Here is a 25,932-nt window from a genome sequence, read left to right as displayed (position 1 = left end):
ATAACTCTTTCCACTAAAATAAAACATTCTATGATACAGATTTCAATGCAAGGACTTTGAAATAGTGATACCTGTTTTTGAACACCTACAATGCTTCAGGTTCTGTGCATTCCTTCCAATCACACCATAAGGTGCTTTTATTTCTATTTTATACATGAGGAAAGTGAGCCTCTGAGGTATTAAGTAACTAATGCAGTGTAAGAAAAATTGAATCAGTAAATCTAAGATTGGACACACAGTTGGACACGACTTAGTGACTGAACAACAACCTATTCGGCTACATTGTCACCAGTGATTTTTTTGTTGTTGTTTATTAAATGCATCCATAATTACCAAGAATATATATGAGTTTACATCCACATCTGAGTATATGCACAGTGTATGTAACTAAGATTTATTTTGTGTCAACAAAATATGATCATCATTTTCCTAGACAACAATTTGACCTTGGAAACTTGGTTAGAAAGACAGAGTTGTATGTCATGAGAGCAATAATCATATTTACAAAATAAGTGCAAATGTGAGTTGAGTTTAATCTACAAAAGGACTGAATAACCGTAAAGTGACCAACTATTAATTAATTGTTCTTCCCTGGTGGCTCAGAGAGTGAAGAGTCTGCCTGCAATGTGGGAGACCCGAGTTTGATCCCTGGGTGGGGAAGACACCCCTGGAGAAGGAAATGGCAACCCACTAGAATATTCTTGCCAGGAAAATCCAATGGACGGAGGAGTCTGGCAGGCTACATACAGTTCATGGGGTCACAAAGAGTCAGACACGACTAAGTAACTTCACTCACGAATTAATTAAGTGACATTTCTTATTCTTTGTTACAGTACATGGTGATTGAGAGTATATTGTGTGCCTGGCATTGTACCCTAGGCTAAATTCAATATGAGATTTGTCCTTGGTATTTTGGGAGCTTTGAGAAAGGGATCTGAGGTGATAGATTGACAGCCGAGGCTGAGAGATGAGTGTTAGCCTGAAGAAGGGACGTTTAGAGGGGGAAAGAGAAGTGCAGGAATATTTCAGACTGAGAGAAAGTGAGAGAAAAGGACTTAGAATGAAGGAGACCTTGCTTTTTTTCTGAGGAACTTAAAGAAGTGCACTGATGTTGGATAATAGAGTCCATTGTAGGGAAACGTAGCACATGGAAAGAGAGATGAAAAAAGATGAGGTTTGAGTGTGCAATGCCTTCTAGGTCACATTAATAAAGCTGAAATCTATGTGGTGCCACTGAAGGGAATGCCATGAGTAGGTTTTATATTTGTTCACTCACTCATTCAGCAATAGTCATTAAAGGCTTGCTCTGCGCCCTGTGCACCAGGCCCAGGCTTCTGGGTTAGGAACTGCAGGCTGCAGTGAATTCATCACTGTCAGGGTCCTTTCCCAAAAAGAGCTTATTATCTGGATTGATGACTTTGAAAGGGCAATATGTTGCAATATAAATAATAAATTGTAACAAAGAAAGACCAGATAGAAGGAGGTGGAAGAGGAAGCACACACGGATAACTTCCTGAGCTAAGGACACAGGATCTAGCAACAAGGAAGTCTTGGTGACAGAGATGGGGATATATTGGATGGCAGAGGCATTTAGACCCCAACTTCTTTTGTAGAGGTGGGACTCGATGGAGAACAGGTACAATATATACTCATCACTGTATTTCCAGCCCTTGTTTCCTAATTTAACCTTGAGTCTGAATCATCATCTTTGCAGGGTCATTGATTCCAAGAAATCTTGATTTGAAAGTGTGCCCAACATCTACCTAACCTATTACCCGGGATTGAATGTGGTGGTTTCAGGCCCTTTATCACAATATTTTAAATTTGCCATTATTATTTTAAATTTGCAATGAATGAAAACCTTGACTCTTCGGACATTTTTATTTTCAGTATTGTTGGGATAGAGTCACATTCAGTTAAATTATGCTTAGCGTGGTGATGATGAGTGGTTAGTGATTCTCTCTTTCCCCCAAATATCTACTAATGTAGTTAAAAGTTTACAAGATGGTCACTTCTCAAATTGATGGCCTATTTCAGTAACTATTCTGTGCATTGATTTTTCTGTGCTGTGAAATTGATTCTTATATAGACAGGTTTGTGTTGTAGCATTTCATAGGTAAATGTTTGTTTTCCTTCACAGTATTCAAAGCAAAAATGTTCAAATGGTTGCTTCATTTTTCTTTCCTACCCTTAACAGAAAAAGTAAATTCACTCATTTTCTGGCTTTAGTGTGCTTTTTAGTTTTTAAATTTGTAGTAAGTTTATAAAGTACAGGCTTTTAAAACTATATTATTGGTTTATACAAAGATAAATATAGTCAACAATTTATCTAGTTATTTTTTAAATATTAAAGATAGGATGCAACTATAATTTGCAAAACAGTTCATTCATCTACTACATTCCTGCAACAAAAATATGAACATTCATACTCTCTGTTTACAGACCCTCATTTTCTTGCAAAAAAAAAGGTATTTGGAGATTTGAAAGTTTCAATTTATATTTAGATCTGACAGGAACACATTTCAGAATAAATTCTATTTCTAAGTCCCCTGACAATTTTTAATGTCTAAGCTTAAATTTTTATTAGTTATGTTATGATTTATCTGATGGAAGTCACAGAGTTTAGATTTAAATTTATTTGTGTTTAACTTCTCTTCCATTGAAGTTTGTTTTAGTAGACTGTCTAATCTTTGCTCTGAAGTGTTATACATTCAAACTTCAGTAGCATCATATTATAAATCATGAAAAAGCTTGACAGCTTTGGAGAAAAAAGTATAGAATTGTTTCTTCAAATTGTCATAATGCTTTAATGTTTTGAACATTAATTAAAAATTAAAGTATATGACAAAGTGTTTAATATTTCTTAGACATCCTAGGGCCACTCCCATTTCTAATTTGATATATTTTCTTTATTAAAAATTTCAGCTTTATTTGCTTAGTCCACTTTTTTCCATCTTCTTTTTCTTCTTATTTCTAGCAATATACTTAACACCACAGTTGCACAAATGAAAAACTTAGAATAAAAATCGTCAGTCAAAACCTCTGAGGACTTCCCTGGGAGTTTTTATGAGGACTTCCCTGGTGTCCAATGGTTAAGAACTTGAGCATTTCCAGTCTACAAGTGTGGGTTTGATCCCTGGTCAGGGAACTAAGATCCCATGTGCCTTGTGGAGTAGCCAAAAACAAATAAACAAAGCAAAAAATATTTCTGTTTTATGCATTTCCTTTGATTCAATATATATCAGTGTTTACAGCATGCAACACTTAATGTAAGCTAACAAGTACCTTAAATGATCAAACATTTTAACTTACTAATAAACTATGTAAGTACTCAATAAAGATGGGTTTCTCTGTTCTAATTCTTAATCTTGTCTTTAATCCTTTAAAGGCAAAGCTTGTAAAATAATACAAAGCTTTACATTGGGATGTAACTTGATGGCTACATTATAAAAATCTATAGGATAAGGAAGAAGCAAAGCCTCTCTTTCGGACAGTAGTTTCTAGAACAGTAAATTTCATCCACTTCTCTGTCGTTAATTCTATGATAAATCTCCTTTGTGAAAAGTTTCTATATAATTCAAGCAAGTTTTCATTATAATTGGCAAGAAGGTTATAATCCGCAAGAAGGTTATAATCCATATTTAAGGTTTCTGTCAAATTCAAATGTTTTTCTCTTGCTTTGAAGACTTTCAAATGTCATTTGTCTGCATTAAAATTGTGTTTTTCCCACTTAAAATCATCTCGCTTTTAATAATCGAGAATGATAGGTGAGTGAATATTCTCCAAAGAAATTAAAAACTGTGGATTTAAAATTCTATTTTTTTCCTTATAAAATCTTAACGGTTTCCTTTCTACTTTATGGAAGCAGACTAAAAACTGATTGAAAAGCAAGTTAAAATTTTAATTTCACCGTTATGTATAAAAACTGATATGGAAAAATCAGGTGTTCAATTACTCTTCTCTGTATTTCAGACTCTTGAACATAGAGGGCGCTGTTACATTAATGAAGATGAACTTCAATCCGCGTTTATCGTTCCTTTTAATGGCAAGATCATCAGCCCAACTGTGTTCTATGACTGCTATGTATTAATCATTTTATCTTTCTATCAGTAAATATTTTTTTCATAATGCTTTAATGGAGTCCTTCTCATAGGTTTTCATCTGAGATAAGTGAAGATGTGAATATGAGCATATGGAAATGTTTATGGAAAACGTTAGCTCATATGTTAAATGCCTCGTGAAGTTTTCTGACAGCACCGCTATTCATTTTTAACACATATAATAGTATAGCGTGACAAAAATCAGTTAGCATGAGTCACTAGACATTAAATATCAGAATTTATGGAAAGACCAATAACTTACTTTGACATTTTGGAAAGACACACGCTCTTTTCTGTCATATTTATGGCAGGTGATGCCGACCACCATCTTTAGTCTGAGTGATGCTAAATAATTCTGTCAATACATCAAGTATCCCCAGTTAATTCTCAGAAGTGATCATTCCAAGAAAAACAAGGTTGTTTAAAATATTGTGATTTAAATTGCATTAGTCTTTAGATTTTTATTTTTTTTTTCCCTAGCTGGCTTGAAAATAACCTAATAAGGGTATTATGCCTCTGAATGTTTTCTAAAGTGAAAACAATGAGAAGAAAGGTACCAGGTTCTCAATTTGGAATATTATTAATTCCTCTCCTCCAAGGTCTTAAGTGTTTTACTCATCCCTAAATGCTGACTTCATGTTTACCAGCTGCACCGCTGTTTTCTTATAGCAAAATACTTACTCAGACTGGCCCGGCTTCAGAGAATGAGTCTTAGCATACAGAAAATGTTATTGGAATGCTTAGGAGATGTGGTTATTAATTATCATCTGGCTTTACAGCCATTAGATGCCAGGAAAAAAAAAAAAAACTTTGTAAACAGCACATGCATCAAGAGCCTTAAAATGTGTTTGTCTCTTTAGACACGCTAATCCTATTGTCTAGAATTTCTCCTCAAGATAATATTCTGAAAGAGGAATGATACTTTCATGCAAAACAAGATGATTTTTGCAAATGCTGGAATCATCACAAATAATTACTACTGGTATACGACTCAGTGCGGTATAGAAATATTAAAATAATCATTTTCAAAATGATATTGACATTTTAAATGAGTTTTGAAATAGAATTATCTGGTAAGAATTATTGATATGCATATTATAGATGGGTTTCTCAGATGTCACTAGGGGTAAAGAACACTCCTGCCAACTCAGGAGATGTACCAGACGTGGGTTTGATCCCTGGGTCGGAAAGATCGCTGGAGGAGGGCATGGCAACCCACTCCAGTATTCTTGCCTGGAGAACCCCATGGGCAGAGGAGCCTGGCGGGCTTCTCTCTGTAGGGTGGCAAAGAGTTGGACATGACTGAAGTGACTTAGTATGCATACATGTATTATAGATGACGTAACATATGGTAAATAATGAATACAATAATATAAAATAAATTAGGATAAAGTACAGATTCTAAAGCCTGATTGCTCAGGTTCAGATTCTAACCTAACCGCTCAGCAGTCTGAAAAAGGAATAACTTCTCTGCCTCAGCTCCCTCATTTGGAAAATGAGCATGAAGTAAGATTTCAACAATGTGGTCCTTATGAGAACGTTTAATATTGTGTTTAGACCATATCGAAAGTGAAAGTGAAGTGTTAATCACTCAGTCCTGCTTGACTCTTTGTGACCCCATGGACTGCAGCCCACCAGGCTCCTCTGTCCATGGGATTTTCCAAGGCAAGGATACTGGAATGGGTAACCAGTTCCTTCTGTAGGGGATCTTCCCGACCCAGGGATTAAACCTGGGTCTCCTACACTGCAGGCAGATTCTTTATTGACTGAGCTACCAGGAAGCCCACCATATTAAGGGCTTGCTATTGCTATTTTCATGGTTTCTAATATTAAAGTGATATTTCATAACAATATGTTTGCATTTATCACTATCTAAATCATAACCTTTATCCATGTGTTCTGCAAAGGAAAGATTCTACCGAAAGTAAACTTTAAAAGATGAATTGGTGTGCGTGTGGTGACATTTGAAAGGGAGGAAAATTAAGGCTTGGCGACTGCTTTAAAATATACAAGCAGTACTGGAATGAGGTCATATTAGAATATTCAGTCACATCTTTCTTACTTGTGTCTGGGAACTACACGGACATCAAAGCATCCATCTATTATCACTCGGTCTTTTTGCTCCTTGTCGTACTTTAATTATGATGTCTGCGTATCATATCTCACGGTTCTATAATGAGGTTTTTTTGGTGTTTTATGTTATCTCTTGATGGAAGAGATATCAATCCATAATTTAGAGATTTTGTGACTACAAAGTTAGCCTCTTACCTGCCACTGGAAAGCTTGCTTTTCATTATAGTTATAATCATAAGTTATGAAATGTCAAGTCACTCTGCTTATCTTTTACAACTTGCCTCCTCACCTAATGCTACTCAGCTCGCTGGGCCCCAGCACTCTCCGTGAAGTGGAGCACGTTAAGCTTCTCCCATCACAGGACTTCACCCTTTTGTTCCCACACTGCCTCACTTGCCAGAGGGCCAGTCCTCATTTTCGTTCAGATCTGCTTAAGCGCGACTCGTTAGAGAGGGCTCCAGAAACCAAATGCATTAAAATAGCACCACCTTCATCACTCTATGGGCTTTCTCGGTGACTCAGATGGTAAAGAAATCGCCTGCAATGCGGGAGACCTGGGTTGGATCCCTGGTTTGGGAAGATCTCCAGGAAGAGGAAACAACAACCCACTCCAGTATTCTTGTCCAAAGAATCTCATGGACAGAGGAGGCTGGCAGGCTACAGTTCCTAGGGTTGCACAGAGCCAGAGACAGCTGAGGTGACTTAGCATGTACACGGGGAAGCATGCACGCATCACTCTATACTGTATAATTTGTTAATTTTTCAACACAGCTTTTATCATAAACATGTATCTATCTAATTATGAGCTTTTGTCTTCCCCTACTAGGACATAATTTTACTGAAGCATAAGCTTTTATTGGTGAAGTGAAGCTCTTATATCACTTGCCTCTAGAAATAAGACTAGTCAATTAATACGTATTAAATGGCTGAATGGACATGACTGACAAATTTTATTTCATAGCAGAAGAAATTTATTTTCAAACAATCTTGAAACTTGGTAATTGTAATTAGGTAAACTGTCACATGTAATTTCAACCCAATATATTTACTTTAAAAAGTTGTAGTGCTATTCATGGCATTTTCAAATATTTATAGACTATTCCTATAGGAGAATTAAGCTGGACATCATCAATGAATTATGGAGCAACTGAGGCAGGGCTATGTAAGCACCAAAGCAAAAATATTTGTAAAAAATTGCTCTAAAAAAATGAATAGGAACTTCCCTGGCCATCCAGTGGTTAAGATTTTGCCTTCCAATGCAAGGAGTCTGGGCCCAATTTCTGGATGGGGAGCTAAGATCCCCTATGCCTGGTGGCCAGGAAACTAAAACATAAAACAGAAGCAATACTGTAACAAATTCAATAAAGACTTTAAAAGCTGGTCCTATCAAAAAACATTTTTAAAAAATGAAGAATAATTTTGTTCCCATTTTAAAGAGAATGAGTAGATTTAGAAATAAAGGGAAAATGACATCTTACCCAATAAATCTTAATCTAAATACTATTCTAATTATCCAATGATCAGATATCCCCCAAATTAAAAGATAAGATAATAAATTATAATTTGGTTTATGGAACTACAATAAGATTTCTTATTCTGTCATCTAGCTAAATTGTGTGATCTGAGCAAACAAACTGAATAAAGATTAATGCCCAAAGGTGGGTTAGTGGCTAAGTTGTGTCCAACTTTTATGACCCCATAGACTGTAACCGTCAGGGTCCTCTGTCTATGGAGTTTCCCAGGCAAGAATACTGGAGCGGGTGCGATTCCTTCTCCAGGGCATGTTCTCAACCCAAGGGTCGAATCTGGGTCTTGAATGTTGCAGGCAGATTCTTTACTGACTGAGCCACCAGGGACGCTGAATGGCTAAAGGTCTATTCTTAAATATTCATATCTTATGATTGGAATAGGACAAGCAATATTTCTCTCTGAGGAAATATGTAATGCACAGTAAAGCCTTTAAGACCAATCTTTTAGACTAAAGAGCCCTCTTGACTTTCTGCATGAAATGACAATATCATAATCAGAGAATCTCAAGTATGGAAAAACAATTACACACATTCTTCCATCGATTCACCACATTTTTAAACCGACATAGGCCTTTTGTTTCTAAGTGTGCTGTTTTTGCTCCATTTTCTAGATAGAACTCCTGTTTAAATCACTAAAGCACACTTCAGTGCTTGTTATTTTAAATAACTGAACAACCTTTAATGATGACTGATCAAAAAGATAACTTCAAGACAGTAGATCCTCAGAAATGCATTCAGAGGCCATGTGAGAAGTGCCGCGTGCAGTGACTTCTGAAAAGATAGGATCCTGAGGCGTGAAGAGGTTGACTTACAACCACACTACTCACATTCGAATCTTGGCTTGACCACTCTCTAACCAACAAAGTGTAATCTTTGGCAAGTCCTACCTCCTCTTGTCTGAATCTCCTTGTAAATAAGATAGGCATTAATAATAATATCCAGACAAGTTGTTTTAAGAGTTAACACAGTAGAAAATCTGGCTTGTTATAGGCCTTTACAAAATTTGTTTTAATATAGCTGTTATTATCTTTATGGGCTTTTCCAATTTATTTTGGTAATATGAGGTTGTTTTGACCATTCATAGCCAGTTTATTTGAAACATTGCTACATAATGGTATCAAATTCATGAAAATAAATATCTACATGAGCATCATGGAGTCAATTTTTAAAGACTATGAATGTGAGTCATGAATTATCCATGTTCTGCTGATGGCCTGGGTTCCATCCCTGGGTTGGGAAGAGCCCCTGGCGAAGGAAGTGGCAACCCACTGCAGTACTCTTGCCTGGAAAATTCCATGGATAGAGGAGCCTCGTAGGCTACAGTCGGACATGACTGAGCGACTTCACTTTCTTTCTTTTCTTTTCTTGCTGATGACTTGATGTGACATCCTTGCTTTCTTTAACTACTCTGTAACTGTGTTTCCGTAGTAATAATAACATGACCATTGTGCTAATCATACTTCATCCTAATAAAAAGAGAATTGCTAGGAAGGGAGAGAAAGAGAACATTAAAAAAAAATGTTTATGACATAGTCTTTGTCCCTTAAAGGAGAGAAGAATATTCAGAATATAACTTATTTTTCATAAGTCAGGTGTAGGTTAATTCAGTTAATATTACAAATGTTATTTATTCTATTATATGTATTCTCACTTACTAATTAATTTTCACATGTCTTAGCAAAACTCAAGAACTCCTTCATGAAACTTGGTGAGCAACCTCCTTGGGGAAAACCACCTATTTAGAAGTGTTTTTGGAGGAGATACATTATGCTGTCATTGGAAATTTGATCAATGCCTTGATATTCATGTTTTGGTAAATGGCCTGCTGCTGAACTAATTAGAAAAGGATTGACATGAGTAAAATTTGCATTATTTATTTTGATTCTTCATAATACTTCACATTCTTAACTCCTTCCTATCTCTCTCTTTCTCTCCCTGTTTAACACATACACACACACACACACACATACACACACACACTCATCTGATACAAAGTATTCTCAAAGGAGAATCTAAGTAGTCTATTCATTGAGAAATGAACCATTAAGAATATAAGGTCGGAAAAATCCAGCACTCTAGAACTGTATTCAAACATGGGGCATATTCAACTCTTGTATGATATTTGTTAAGAATTAACTACTTGACTATGTAACCCACGTAGTATTTGTTAAGACTTTTTTACTTTTTTATTTTACATTCAATCATGGCTTTCCAGGTTGGTTTTATATTGTTGGTAATTTTCCTATGACTACCAGAACAAGAGTTAAAATTACAATATGCCATTGCTGTTGGGACTCTGCCGTGGGTCTATCTTAACATCTTTATTCTGTGAGAAGAATCTGCTGTGCCCAATAAGTAACCTGCCACAGATTTTTTTTCTTTTTTTTTCCACAGATATTTTTAAGATGAATCTTTCTTGGAACATTTCCTTTTGCTTTACTTACTATAATCCCATTGGTCAGTTTGTGCCCTCATTCTTTGCTCCTGATAACCTAAGTCCTAAGACATTTTGTGTTCTGGCTTTCGACAGGTGGGTGAGATAACTCAATTCTGTCAGAACTTAACAGCTGCACTTTTTCAGGTTTTTCTTACAGAGTTCTTCTAAACATTTAATAATAATAAAAAATAAAAGCAAAAAAAATTGCAGGCAAGACTGGAAAAAGCTGAAGTTAACTATGATACAAATAGTTATCCAATGAAGTATACAGTTATCCAACATTATATTGTTGTCTTTAAATGCTAGAATGACATAGGCACTGATGTCTGACTCTGCAGAAACTGTTCAAATATGATCAGATAGCATAGCTTAGTGTTAGATCTGAGAGAAGTGCCTCACTTATTAAAAAACTCATTAAAAATAATTATTTTTGTTTCAGTCAAGATACTTAAATACAAGAAATGAAAAACTAGTGTGACCAAAGTAAGAAAAAATCACTTTATTAAAAGATCACTGGTGGGAAAAACAGTCACTAAAAAGTCTACAGGATGAGACTCAGAAGACATAAGGACGAAATCACATCTAATGCTGAAGCACAGTAATATTGCTCTGTCACGGACTAGATACAACTACTTGTGTCTTGACCCTGCCCCTTCTTCGTGTTCTTCGGCGACTGCCATTACTGACGCAGGCATTGCTGCCCTTGGAAACCAACTGATGTTGCCACTGTTGAAACCACTGCCCGAAATGGCTTTCCATAGACACATCTTTCTTGTGCCATGGGCTTCAGATCCTAAGGCCTGGATTGCTGTATGGGTGTATCAGAGTCTAAGGCATGTGTCTGTGTCCTAACAGCACATGACCAGGAAAATAAGTACTTGGCAGGTTTCACTTTTTGGAGTTACTTCCCCAAGATGGGTAAAAATGTTCCGGTGGTCAATGTAAAAGATATCAGTACCACCAACCATTTACTTCTCCTTCTGTAGAATCCTCCTCTTGAATTTGGTTAACTCTGTAATCTGCTCTTTTTCTTCTTAATATTTATTTCTTTTTAGCTGTGCTGGGTCTTCACTGCTTCTCTTGTTGAGGAGCATGGGCTTCAGTAGTTGTGGTGCATGGACTTCGTTGCCCCATGGCACGTGGAATCTTCCCAGGCCAGATATCAAACCCATGTCCCCTTCATTGGCAGGCAGATTCCCAACCTCTGGCCCACCAGGGAAGTCTCTGTAACCTTATCTTGATTAACAAGATGTGATGGAAAGGAGGTTAAAAACAAATCACTATGGCTTCCACTTGAGTTTTCTGGAGCATTTACTGTTGAGTTGCCGTTCACATCGAAACCTCACTACCATACAGTGGTAAGTCCAGGAGACCATGTGTAGAAATCCTGACTGATAGCCTAGTACTAATAGATCTTCTCAACCATGTGAATGAGCCCTCTTAGATATCCAAGCCAGTCAAACTCTAAGACCACTGAAGTCCCAGCTGACACGTGACTGCAACACTGTGAGAAATCACACTCAGCTAAGCCTAGGAATCCTACAAAATCCACAGCCATGAGAGGTCATGTACACGGTTGTTTAACCACTGTATTTTGCAATTGTTATGCAGCAACAGAGGTCATTGAAAGAAGAGAATTTCACAAATGCAGGAAAGGCTTGTAGATCTGGAGCAGGAGAGGTGGAGGGAGAGGGCGTGAGAGGAAGGAGGGAAATGGGGCAGAAGTGGAAGAAGAGGACGTGGAAGAGAAATAAACTACAGATTTACAAATGTTTCTTTTTTCATTCATCCCCTTGAACAGGACATAATAGCTGCTTAAAGCACTAATGTTTCTAAAGCGACAAGGTTTACACTAGATGCTTTCTCTTGGAGGTTTGCTTTCTTGACTATTTCATCGTAATGCTTTTCATGTTGAGTTGAGTGTGTGTTCAGTCATGTCTGACTCTTTGCAAGCCCATGGACTGTAGCCTGGCCAGGCTCCTCTGTCCATGGGAATTTTCAGGGAAGAATACTGGAGTGGGTTGCCATCGTAAATCATTGCAATTTTTTGAAGCATGCAATTGTTTTAAAAGATAAAAGATTAAAGCTTTGAGAGAATAGATAATTTGCATAAGATCACATAGTTAATTGTTGCCAGAAGGGAATTCTGAATTCCAGTCTTTATGTATCCCAAAGCAAAGTTTAACTTATTAGATTGTCAAGTTTGCCTATTTTTTGTTCTTTTACTTGGCAACATGAAACTGGTTTGGTCAAGTTTGCTTAGTTATTTCAAAGCAAAACATAGCACTTCAGAACTGATTGTTTAGAATTGCCCACATGATTTTGGGAAGATGACAACAATACTTGGTGATGTATGCTGCAAATTATATGTCTAGTTTCATGAAAAACCTCCCTGAAGTTCTCTACTTGAAATTATTATATTTTTTTGGAAATATACTTGACTAATTACTGCTTCTATCAACATATGCCTTCAGAGCCATTCTGTAGACATACAAAGACCCACCTATCCATAGGCTGTGCCCACAAATTTAAGGACTTAAATATAAGCATAACAGTGACTTCTGGGGTAACTGCAGATAAATTGCTCATACTTGGTACTTATTTATAAAAATTAAGTAGTGTATTGGGAGAGTTATTGGGCCTTTTTAGCTGGCTTGTCAAACTGAATGATTATGGGGTCACACAGTAAGATACTTACTAAAATAAATTAGCCTATTTGTAATGAATCTTTGTTTAGGCTGTACTGCTAGCCAGTTGTTGCAATAGGACAGTTATAACAATGGATATGTGCAAGTACATTATTCCCTAATAGCTTGCTAAATTAGAATCAAAACAGGCCTACACCAGCATGTGTCAAAGTTGAATGGCAATTTAATAAACACTGACATATTTTCTGATCTGCCTTCTCAAATTACTTAAACAGTTTGTTCAAAATTGTGACAGTCAGAAATGGTGCTAAGAATGAGGATTCAAAGGGTATTAATACTTACAAAATTCATATAGATGGTTAACAAGAAATCTTACAGTCAAAAGGGAATATGAAAGTACGTATCTTTGAGCTTGCCTAACATTTATTATTTATGAAATATGTATTATTAAAGTTAAAAAATTGGATAAACTTTCTAGAAATAAAAAATACATCTTCAGTATTAATTTATACTGAATATATTGTGAACACACATTAAAACAAAGTGATTAATGAAGCTTAATATGACTGACTCATTATTGCAGAGAATAACTTGGCTATTGGCACATAGAGTGTGCAATTTCTCCAAATTTACAAACAACTTCTTCATATCTTCCCTATCTAGTTACTGCTCTACATTTTTTTTTTTTTTTTTGGATCAGCACCACCTTCTGTTGGAAAATCACTGTCTCTTTTGATCTCTTATTCTCCGTTGTTCCTCAGTAGTCTGATTTGGTATTTTCTCTGAGCTTCTCTCCTGGTGGCTCAGTTGGTAAAGAATCCACCTGCAATGCAGGAGACTCTGGTTTGATACCTGGGTTGGGACGATCCCCTGGAGAAGGGATAGGCTGCCCACTCCGGTTTTCATGGGCTTTCTTGGTGGCTCAGAGGGTAAAGAATCTGCCTGTGATGCAGGAGACCTGGGATTGATTGCTGGGCTGGGAAGATCCCCTGGAGGAGGGCATGGCAACCCACTCCACTCTCTTGCCTGGAGAATCCACATGGCAGAGGAGCCTGGCTAAAGTCCATGTGGTCACAAAAAGTGGACAAGAGCACACTGCGCCGCCCAGCCCCACAGTCCTCTGAAACTCTCGGTATCCTAGGAAAAGACACTAAAGCACAAGTCTGCTGACTCCTTCCCCAAGTGGGCTGGACTCAGAAGGGCTGACCAGAGCCGTGCCTGGCCTCCTCCACACACATTATTTGAGAAACCATTCATCCCAGAGGCAAATGAGCTCACAACACACAATGACAAGATATTTGCAGGGCACCTTTACTTCAAAGGAAAAGAGGAAAGGAGATCCTTTTACCACGTGCTCAAGTCGCTCAGTCGTGTCTGGCTCTTTGTGACCCCGTGGACTGTAGCCTGCCTGACTCCACTGTCCATGGGGATTCTCCAGGCAAGAATACAGGGTGGGTTGCCATGCTTTCCTTCAGGGGATCTTCCCAACTCAGGGATCAAACCCAAGTCTCCCGCATTGCAGGTGGATTCTTCACTGTCTGATCCACCAGGGAAGCCCAATCCTTCTATCAGCCCCCAGTAATTTCCTACCCTTAGCAACCATGAGCTTTTTTTTTTTTAGATTCCAGATAAAAGTGATACCATGTAGTATTTGTTCTCTGTTGGGCTTATTTTACTAGCATAATGCCATCAAGTTTCATCCATGATGTGGCAAGTGATAAGATTTCTTTCTTTTTTTTTAAGGCTGAATAGTATTACATTAAATATATCCATTATATATTATCTTTATAATGGTAGAAATATATTCATTATATATTTATAATGGATATCATACATACCCATTATATATAATCATATATTAATATGCATTCATTATATATACATATGCATATGTGTGTATATATATCAGTTCAGTTCAGTCCAGTAGCTCAGTCATGCCTGACTCTTTGAGACCCCATGCGTTGCACCACACCAGGCTTCCCTCTCCATCACCAACTCCTGGCACCTACTCAAACTCATGTCCATCACATCAGTGACGCCATCCAATGATCTCATCCTCTGTCATCCCCATCTCCTCCCACCTTCAATCTTTCCCAGCATTAGGGTCTTTTCCAATGAGTCAGTTCTTCGCATCAGGTGGCTTAAAAATTGGAGTCTCAGCATCAACATCAGTCCTTCCAATGAATATTCAGGACTGATTTCCTTTATGATTGACTGGTTTGGGTTTGATCTCCTTGTAGTCCAAAGGACTCTCAAGAGTATTCTCCAACACCACAGTTCAAAAGCATCAATTTTTGGCACTCAGCTTTCTTCACAGTCCAACTCTCACATCCATACATGACTACTGGAAAAACCATAGCTTTGACTAGATGGACCTTTGTTGGTAAAGTGATGTCTCTGCTTTTTAATATGCTGTCTAGGTTGGTCATATCTTTTCTTACAAGGAGCAAGCATCTTTTAATTTCATGGCTGCAATCACTATCTGCAGTGATTTTGTAGCCCCCACAAAAATAAAGTCTCTTACTGTTTCCATTGTTTCCCCATCTATTTGCCATGAGGTGATGGGCCTGGATGCCATGGTCTTAGTTTTCTGAATGTTGAGTTTTAAGCCAACTTTTTCACTCTCCTCTTTCACTTTCATCAAGAGGCTCTTTAGTTCTTTGCTTTCTGCCATAAGGGTGGTGTCATCTGCACCTCTGAGGTTTTGTAAATACCCAGAAGTAGGGGTTCTGAGTCATATGGTGGCTCTACTTTTAATTTCTTGGGTAGATTCCATACTGTTTTCCAAAGTGTTATACTAATTTACATTCCCACCAACAGTGCAAATGGGTTCTCTTTTCTCCACATTCCTTTCAGCATTTGTTATCTCTTTCCTTTTTAGTAATATACATACTAACAGGTGTGCCAACAAAGGTCTGTCTAGTCAAAGCTATGGTTTTTCCAGTGGTCATGTGTGGATGTGAGAGTTGGACCATAAAGAAAGCTGAGCACTGAAGAACTGATGCTTTTGAACTGTGGTGTTGGAGAAGACTCTTGAGAGTCCCTTGGATTGCAAGGAGATCCAACCAGTCCATCCTAAGGGAGATCAGTCCTGGGTGTTCATTGGAAGGACTGATGCTGAAGCTGAAACTCCAGTACTTTGGCCACCTGATGCGAAGAACCGACTCATTAGAAAAGACCCTGATCCTGGGAAAGGTTGAAGGTGGGAGGAGAAGGGGACGACAGAGGATGAGATGGTTGAAAGTCATCACCAACTCAGTGGACATGAGTTTGAGTAGGCTCCAGGGGTTGATGATGAACAGGGAAGTCTGGCGTGCTGCAGTCCATGGGGTCACAAAGAGTCAGACACGACTGAGCAACTGAACTGAACTGGACAGGCGTGAGGTGATATTTCATTGTGGTTTTGGCTTTCATTTTCCTGATGCTTAGTGATACAGAACACCATTCATGTACTTGTTGACCATGCGTATGCTGTCTTTGTTTTTTTCTTTATTGAGGCCTGGTACTGTGCTACCTACTATGGAGGGAAAGGTGTAAAAAGCTGACACAGACCTTGTCCTCAAAAAGCTGACAGACCAGGGGACCAGATGAGGAAACAGGCAGAGACAGCAGAGGCTCCACAGCACAGCACTTAAGAACATGGGGGTCTATGGAGCCGGAGTGCCCATCTTCGAATCTGGTTCTACCTCTTATCAGTGATTCTGTGAAAGTGACTCATCTTTGTGTGTGGTTTTCTTTTCTGTAAAGTGGGAGCTATAACAGTAGTCCCTGTCTCACAGGTTGTTTTGAGGGTTTAAGTAAAGCACTTAAAACAGTAACTGGCACATAGTCAAAGTAAGCTCCATATAAATATTTGATAAAGACAGTGATAAATACTAAAGACCAGGATGTGAGAGCATAAGAGGTACCTGGCCCCTCTTGTGGGATCCGGGGGACATGATGATAAGTGAGAGTTGCCTAGTCATGCCTGGATATGGTCTTGTTGTAAGAAGGTTCCAGACCCAGGATCACGTAAACCAGTGCTGAGGCCTCTTCCCTCGTCCCAGGCAATTTCAATCTTTTGCATCTGGAGATCCAGTTTTCCCAGCGCCATTTGTTGCAGGGACTAAGCTTTCCTCATGTATGTTCCTGGCCCCCTTGTCAAAGATTAGTTGACCGTGTATGTGTGGGTTTATTTCTGGGCAGCCTCTTGTGTTTCACCGGTCTGTTTTCAGTCCAGGACATACCGTTTTGATTACCATAGCCTCATAATAGAGTTTCAAATCAGGAAGTGTGATGTTTCTAGCTTTTTCTACTTCCTCAGAATTCTTTGGCTATTTGGGGTATTTTGCAGTTCCACACAAATTTTAAGATTAAAAAAAAAGATTTCTGTCAAAAATGGAATTATGATTAGAGGATGTACTAAATCTATAGTTGCATGTTTTAATTACCTTACTTAGGAAATCCATTCACAATATACACATATGTCAAATTATTATGTTGTGCACTTGACATATATACAACCACACTTGCCAATTATACCTTGGAGAAAAAAAGAAAAAAGTGGACTGCATTACAAATTGTATCAGAACAGAAATATCAATATAGAAAGACCTACAATTTCATAGTAACTTAAGAAATCATACTAAATTGTTTAAGTAAATATATTATCAAAAAATCACAAAGAATCAATAAAATATCAATAAAACATTTGATATGAAAAATGTGAGAGTTAACAAAAGAAGACAGTAAGTAAAATAGAGCTAGAAACAAATTAGAAAATTGTAAAATCAGAATTGGAAATTTCACAAAAGTATAAAACCCAAGAAGGAAACACAAGAGATATGAATAAGAAAAAAAAAAAAGTGACATGCAGATCATAGGTGTCTCAGAAAGACTGAAAAATAAAAATGAAGAATAAAGATATTTGAAAAGTAATGAAGATAAATGTATTGTAATAAAAACAAAGCAAGAAATTGATGAGATCTTATGCTATTAAAAGGGCTCATGCATCACCAAAGGGACAGAAAAAATTTTAGTCCTAAATATAAAGTGAAATTTAAAATATCAAAGACAAAAAGATTATAAGAAAAAAGAGAAGGTGACAGATAAGCAAGACAAAGGACATGGACAAAAGGGATATATTCATACCTATGGCTGATTCATGTTGAGATTTGACAGAAAACAGCAAAACTCTGTAAAGTGATTATCCTTCAATAAAAATAAATTAATTAAACAAAGAAAAAAAGACTTCTTTAAAAAAAAAAACATGAATGAGAGAAGATGATGAAACTGTATTTCTAGAATCTGAAGGAAAATGATTTAGAATTTTATTCCATCAAATTTCCATTTAAATACAGTGCTCAACAATATATTCTTGGCTTTACAACCTTTAGAAGTTTGCTACCTGAAAACCACACTAAGTACAGTTATGCGTGGAGTATATAAATAATATGTACGTGCATGCTAAGTCACTTCAGTCGTGTCTGGCTCTTTGCAACCCTATGGACTGTAGCCTGCCAGGTTCCCCTGTCCATGGGATTCTCCAGGCAAAAATACTGGAGTGGGTTGCCATGCCCTCCTCCTAGGGAATCTTCCAGACCCAGGGATCAAACACCCTCATCTCTTATATCTCCCCCATTGGCAGGCAGGTTCTTCACCACTGTGCCACCTGGATAGCCCATATAAATAACAGTAGACATCAATTTAGGAGATACCTGAAGAAAATAAAATCAGATGCCTTAGTAACATTTATTACTGTTTTCATATATATATATAGATATAATCCATTTCTGTATCTATTTATTTAGCTCTATCAATCATCATAACCCAACCTTAGAAATCTATGTAATAGTATGATAAAGTGGAAGTCAAGAGTTTTTAGAATGAGGAAAATTATTTTATTCTTTTAGACTGAATATAAGGATACCAAATATTTTTAGTGAGGAAAGGTGAAAAATGTTTAAAGAATCAAGACAGATATAAGATAAATTATTACTGAAGCAGATATAAATATATTGGTGTTAACAATTAATAAAAATGGATTACATTCACCAGTTAAAAGACAAAGACTGACAAAAGTAATGAAGGCTTGGAATATAACTGGACTCTTTTCTGCCTGTTCTCACTTTTGTGTGGTCATGTCACTTAGCCTTGTAGCTTTAGTTCAGTTCAGTTCAGTTCAGTTGCTCAGTCGTGTCCGACTCTTTGCGACCCCATGAACCACAGCACGCCAGGCCTCCCTGTCCATCACCAACTCCTGGGGTGCACCCAAAGTCATGTCCATTGAGTGGGTGATGCCATCCAACCATCTCATCCTCTGTCATTCCCTTCTCCTCCTGCCCTCAATCTTTCCCAGCATCAGGGTCTTTTCCAATGAGGCAGACCTTCGCATCAGGTGGCCAAAGTATTGGCGTTTCAGCTTCAGCATCAGTCCTTCCAATGAACACTCAGGACTGCTCTCCTTTAGGATGGACTGGTTGGATCTCCTTGCAGTCCAAGGGACTCTCAAGAGTCTTCTCCAACACCACAGTTCAAAAGCATCAATTCTTTGGTGCTCAGCTTTCTTCACCATCCAACTCTCACATCCATACATGACTACTGGAAAAATCATAGCCTTAACTAGATGGACCTTTGTTGGCAAAGTAATGTCTCTGCTTTTTAATAATGCTGTCTAGGTTGGTCATAACTTTCCTTCCAAGGAGTAAGCATCTTTTAATTTCCTGGCTGCAATCACCATCTGCAGTGATTTTGGAGCCCAGAAAAATAAAGGCAGACACTATTTCCACTGTTTCTCCATCCATTTGCCATGAAGTGATGGGACTGGATGCCATGATCTTAGTTTTCTGAATGCTGAGCTTCAAGCCAACTTTTTCACTCTCCTTTTTCACTTTCATCAAGAGACTCTTTAGTTCTTCTTGACTTTCTGCCATAAGGGTGGTGTCATCTGCATATCTGAGGTTATTGGTATTTCTCCCAGCAATCTTGATTCCAGCTTGTGCTTCTTCCAGCCCAGCGTTTCTCATGATGTACTCTGCATGTAAGTTAAATAAGCAGGGTACAAAATACAGCCTTGACATACTCCTTTTCCTATTTGGAACCAGTCTGTTATTCCCTGTCCAGTTTTAACTGTTGTTTCCTGACCTGCATACAGGTTTCTCAAGAGGCAGGTCAGGTAGTCTGGTATGCCCATCTCTTGAAGAATTTTCCACAGTTTATTGTGATACATACTATTTAAATACTGTCCACCCCAGATTTGTATCTCCAACCTGGATTCTTTCTAGAACTCTAGACTCAGACATCCAATTACTTGCTCAACATGCACATGATCCATTATTACAGAAGTTACTGGGATTATAATCTAGGGAGTTCAGTGAAGGTTTCCATCCACATGTGTAGTAAACTTTGAAGAATAAAAACAGGGGAATGTCTAAGTGGAGCTGCGAGCAGGGAACCTTCAGGAAATAGGAAGAGATTGAGTAAAGGCTCTATGTGGGTTGGGCAAGGATCCTCTACAGCCCTATAAACCTTGTTACAGATTTTAATCTCTATCCTAACAACAGTAAGAGATGATTGAAGGATATTAAGCAGGATGACTAAATGATAAATTATGATTTGGAAAAGATCCTTAAGAAAATAAATTGAATTTTACTCATCTGGTGTATTTAGCAAGACACATAGTATATAGCAGAGGCTCAAAAATGTCCTTTGAATCTATGTGAAAATATTCCGAGCTACATCAGTTGTTAATAACCAAGTTTTAAATAATTTCATTATCACATTCTTATACTGGAAAATAGCTCTTTCTTCAGCTCTGTTAGATTGCATTATTTCATGTAAACATTCTCCTCTTTTTATGCTATATTAATATCCTGTGAGTTAACGATGAGTTGCACTTTTCAAGTCATGCTTTATCCATTTAATATAAAATTGAAAAGGTAGAATGCATTTATTGGAGTTGTGAATATCCACTGGATGTTTAAAAATCCTTGGGTCATTTTATCTGCCTAGGTAAAATGTCAAAACCCACTTCTGACTCAGTTTCATTTTAGCATAGAGGGCCGCTAACTGAAATTAAAAAGAAAAAATATTTTCGCACATGGTCGACAGACCAAATCTGCTGAGGTTTCTATAAGTTTAGCTTGCTGTTGTCTGCTATTTAATTAACCAGTGCACAAATAAAATGTCCTCAGTTTAATTTCCAGTCTGTAGCTCAATACTGTAAACTATTCACAGCATAATTAAAAGTCCTAAAGTCTCCCAGGAATGATATTACCAAGTAAGCAAGCAACCCATGAAATAGAGAAGCCTGACTGTTACTCTGCTAAATTGTGTGTGTTAATAAAGCTGCACAAGTGTTCTTTGCTTAATCTGACTGAGCCGAGAAAACCCCAGCTGGCATCCAAGTCACCTTCTTTTAAAAACCTTTTCAAGCATCTGAGCTCTAGGAGAGCTTCATTAAAGTTAATATTGGAGTTGCATTGTATTTTATTGAATTTCATTGAATTTTCTTCATGAAAGAACTTACTCTCAGATAAATTCACTCCAACGTCACCAAGTATAATTATTGTCAGGTTTCAAGTTTGATGTTTATCTTGAACCAGAGGGAAAAGAAATGTAATAGAAGGTTTTAGAAGAAAAACAAAAGGGTTGCAGCTTGACTAATGTCACTTAGAAAAGTTATTCAGTTTTATGTGTATGAGGTTTAAAGGCTACTTCTTTTCTGGGTGGTTATTATTCAAAGAAGTAATTTGAACTTTTAACTAAAATAGCTACATAAGACACCATTGACTTAGTTACTTCAGCCTTATGCAAAGAATCTGATTACTATATGGTGAATACCTCCAACTGCTTCAGTGAAGAAAGTGAAGAAAGGATAAACATAGAATTAATATTGTAGTGCTACAATGTTTGTATAATGATTCTACATATTCCAGCTCTCCCTGAAAGTCAAATATTTCCAGAAACCTAGCCCACTACGTGTTGCTTTGGTATTTTTGATGAAATACGTTAAAAATATTTCATGGTTTGCATCAAATCGAGGTTTTATGAATAGTGCTCCTCCATCTGAAATATCCCAACACAAGATCATTTTGTTGACAAATAGGAAAAGAATTGGCCTGATTGCTTCTTTCCTGAAGGACTGCACATTCTCTCACACTTGAACCATTATCACCTGAACGGCATACATTTATTCAGTGTCAGGCTGAGCGCTTCGTGCAGGGCGCTGTGGATGGAGGAAAGGATGCCTGCTGGGCTGGATTTCACAGATGTTTGCTCATCTGGCGACAATGAGGAGCCAGTGTTACTGATTTTGATGTTGACTTGCATGTTGCATACTTAGAAAAATTCAATATGAGAATTGGTTTATGGTAAATGACAAGAGTATGCAGACTAGACCATCTCAATTGTCAAATTCATAGAACTCGAAGGCTGAAACAAACATACAGGGATTTCTCAGAATTTGGTTTAGGTACCATGTATTAAAGTGGTTATAAAAAATTCAGGGAAAATGTTCTGTAATCTCCTTTGATAACTCATCCTGGTGGTAAAAGTGTTTTAGAGAAGCATTTTCCCGTAAATATACTCATGTTTTGATTTTAGTCTTGACCGGAGTGGAAATGAAGGACTGTGTTTTGAGGTGGGTATTCCCTCTTATATATGTTTGACTCAGCAGAGGACAGTGACTTCTCACATCTGCTGCTAACATGTGCTCAGTTCCTCAGCTGTCTCTGACTCTTAGCAAACTCACGTGCTGTAGCCCGCCAGGCTCCTCTGTCGTGGAATTTCCCAGGCAACAACACTGGAGTGGGTTGCCATTTCCTTCTCCAGGGACAGCTTATTTTTTCATATCTCTTATCATCTAGAAAACTTTCCAGGCATATATTCATACAATATGCTGTTTATACAGTATACATTACTATTCACCATTTCTTACTTTGAGGTATCTAACATTTATGTTTTAATTGTGTGAGGATTGAGTTCTTCATTGGGTAAAAAAGTACTTAGTCTTATGGTTAAATTATGTAGTTTTTCCTGATTTATGAATAAGAGATGTTTTCTCAACTTTCTTAACACAGGAACAATTTTTTAAATGAAAAAATGTCTTATTTTTTCCTAAAAAAGTAACCAATTCTATCTAAATTAAAACAAAGAAAAACAGAATAAAAATGCAGTACATTGTCAATGTATAGACACCTGTTTTACATGTACAATTTTTAAAAAATAAGTGCTTATATTAAATAAATGTAATCTGAATTTATTTGACATAAACACTTATTCGTAGTATCTAACAAATGAACTAACTATTGCAGTTCTATAAAATGGATTAAATGTTCTTATAAAAGGAAAAGATATAGCACACAAGTGCAGAATGTCTGGATAGTAAACTCAGGACACATAAAATTGCAATAAACTATCTACTTGGATCTAATATTTGTAAGTTTCTTTAAAAAGTTCTTAAACAGTGTTTTTAAGATAGTGTAGATAAGCCAAAAGAAGAAAAATCATAGCATAAACTCTGCCATGTTACTATCTAAGAGTAGTAGAGCCAGATAAAAATTCACATTATACAATTTTAGTGTTATTGTTCGCAGGGTTTCCACTTACCCTTGTCAAATCCAGTCAAAGTCTACTGGAAGAAAGTAGAGATACTTTCCTTTTCAAGTCCCCTTGGTCTTAATGAGATATTTTCCATGCCTTGGATTCTTGGTTCTGCAGTATTGGACTGTTTCCCCTATTATAGAAGGAAATATCAATTATTTTGTATCCATATTTCTAATCAGAGGGATATACTGAACAATTTTAGTGTTCTCATTGTTCCAGTGAAGGCTTACAACTTTTATTCACCACCTCAATCTATACTTCGCCCTTTTTTCTTGCTTTAGACTCCTAACTCACTGTGGACCTGGTCCTTAACCTGAGGCTAGGAGAGCACTTATCCAGATACTTCTAAGTCTGCTCTGGTGGCAAGCTATAATGCTGTTCAGTCAACAATGTGTGAAAATTATTCTTAGTTCCTTCAGGAACGGAAACCATGAGTGCCTTTCAATGCTTTCAGCTCTATAGTTAAAATATTAAATAATTGCATTGTGGTACTCTTTTTTTTTTTTTAACCTAGTGTTGCCATCTTAAGGCTAAGAAAGATAATATATATTTACAAAAGCAATGCTGTATTTTAAAAGGTAGAATGATTTTATCACTTAAAGACTTTAACCAATTTTAGTTGAATTTAATAAGATTATCTGTGATCTTCTATATGCTATTTGGGATAACTTAAAAATCAAATTAGAAAGATGTAATATGCTGTCTTCACATGTAAAGACACAAATATGTAGAATGTGACATAACTTTAATGACTCATCTGCCAAAGCAGTAGGGGAGAATACATGATTCTGAAGCAGAAGGACAGTAGGAGAGCAAGGACGAATCAGATGTGGTTTAGAAGTGGATCGAGACTATGAGGCAGGAACCAACGGAGTAGAGTTAGGGATCTCTGGATTGAGATGAAAATAAAGAGAGGAGAGAGAATAAACAGGGATAGAGTTAAACAAAATGTTATCAGATGTATCAGGCTAAAATAACTCAATAGATAGAGCAAAAGGGACAGACTGCATAGAAAAAAGGGCTTTCCTGATAGCTCAGTTGGTAAAGAATCCCCTGCAACTCAGGAGACCCAAAGGTAGATATATCCTATCTAAAGGCACATTATCTTTAAGGATGCAGAGGCAGAAAAGAAGAGCGTAATTTTAGCGGTAACAGTGGCAGTTCTTAGCGGAGTTGGCGTGGATCTGTGGGTGATCATTTGTTTTTAGCCTGGTGGTTATAATTGTAAGGGGCTTCTCTGGTGCCTCAGAGGGTAAATCGTCTGCCTGCAATGCAGGAGACCTGGGTTTGATCCCTGGGTCAGGAAGATCCCCTGGAGAAGGAAATGGCAACCCACTCCAGTATTCTTGCCTGGAAAATCCCATGGACTGAGAAGCCTGGTGGGCTACAGTCCATGTGATCGCAAAGAGTCGGACCCGACAGAACGACTTCACTTCCACTATAATTGTAAAGTCTTCTGCACCATCTCCCTCCATTTGACCTGATAATATTAGACAAGACCCATTCACTTAAACAACCAAAGCTTTTAGCAAAGTATGTTCCTACAACCTGAGCACATACAACCTTCCTTATGAATACACATTCATGAAATTCTTCATATTACTTCTCTCACTTTGAAACTTTCACAGCACACTGGATATTTAGAGGCTCTGTAAAACTCTTCCTTCAAACAAAAGTGATTACCATGTGTAACTCAGACTTTCCCCATTTTTTTAACTGGCATTAGGGTATGATTTCACTTCTTATACAACACACTTTAAGAAATGCTATCTTAATTATTCTGTTTTACTTAGAATAGTCCTTTGATGTTTGGAAAGAGTTTATTACTCTTATTAGTCTTACTTTCCAGGCTTTAGTTTCAAATTTCCTTCTGTGAAAATATTTCTAAATCCTTCGTTATTATAGTTTTTAAAAAGCATCATAAAATTACACTTGTGGAATAATATAAAGGAATGAGAAATTGGGGGAGCCACATATATATGAGTTCATATTTTTTTCTACTACTTATTTGTTAAGTTAATGTGAGTCATTTTTAAAAATCACTGCTCTATATTTTCCTCTTCTGGAAGAGAAAAAAGAAAAAGATAGCTATGGATCTCTCATGATGGATCATGAAAATGACATAAAACAGAATAATATATATATAAGAGCTTATTTTTGTTCCTATCTCAAAAAATTTAGTCAATTCCATTTCCTTATTATTTTCTCCTTTTATGAAATATATCTTTTTCCATTTTTATTCATGAGAATTGTTTAATAATTTATAACAGACTGTTTTATATCATATGTTCAAATATATAGAAAACATTTTACCTTGATGGATGATGGGAAAAATATTAATGATTTTAATAATAAAAAGATTTGATGAATATTTGAAAATAGAAAAATTCACAGTATGTAAATTTTAAGAAGTTGGACTTTTATGTCAAAATCATTAAAATGTTTTTTCTTCTGATTCACATTTCCTAATTTTATGAATTATGAAATAATCAGATAAGCAGACAAATATATGTAGAGAAGCTTAATGAAAAGTTCATTGTGATCATAAAGTATATAATAAA

Source organism: Dama dama, chromosome 3, assembly GCF_033118175.1.
Source record: "Dama dama isolate Ldn47 chromosome 3, ASM3311817v1, whole genome shotgun sequence".
In the NCBI taxonomy this organism is placed as follows: domain Eukaryota; kingdom Metazoa; phylum Chordata; class Mammalia; order Artiodactyla; family Cervidae; genus Dama; species Dama dama.
Note: the sequence above shows the minus strand (reverse complement) of the source record.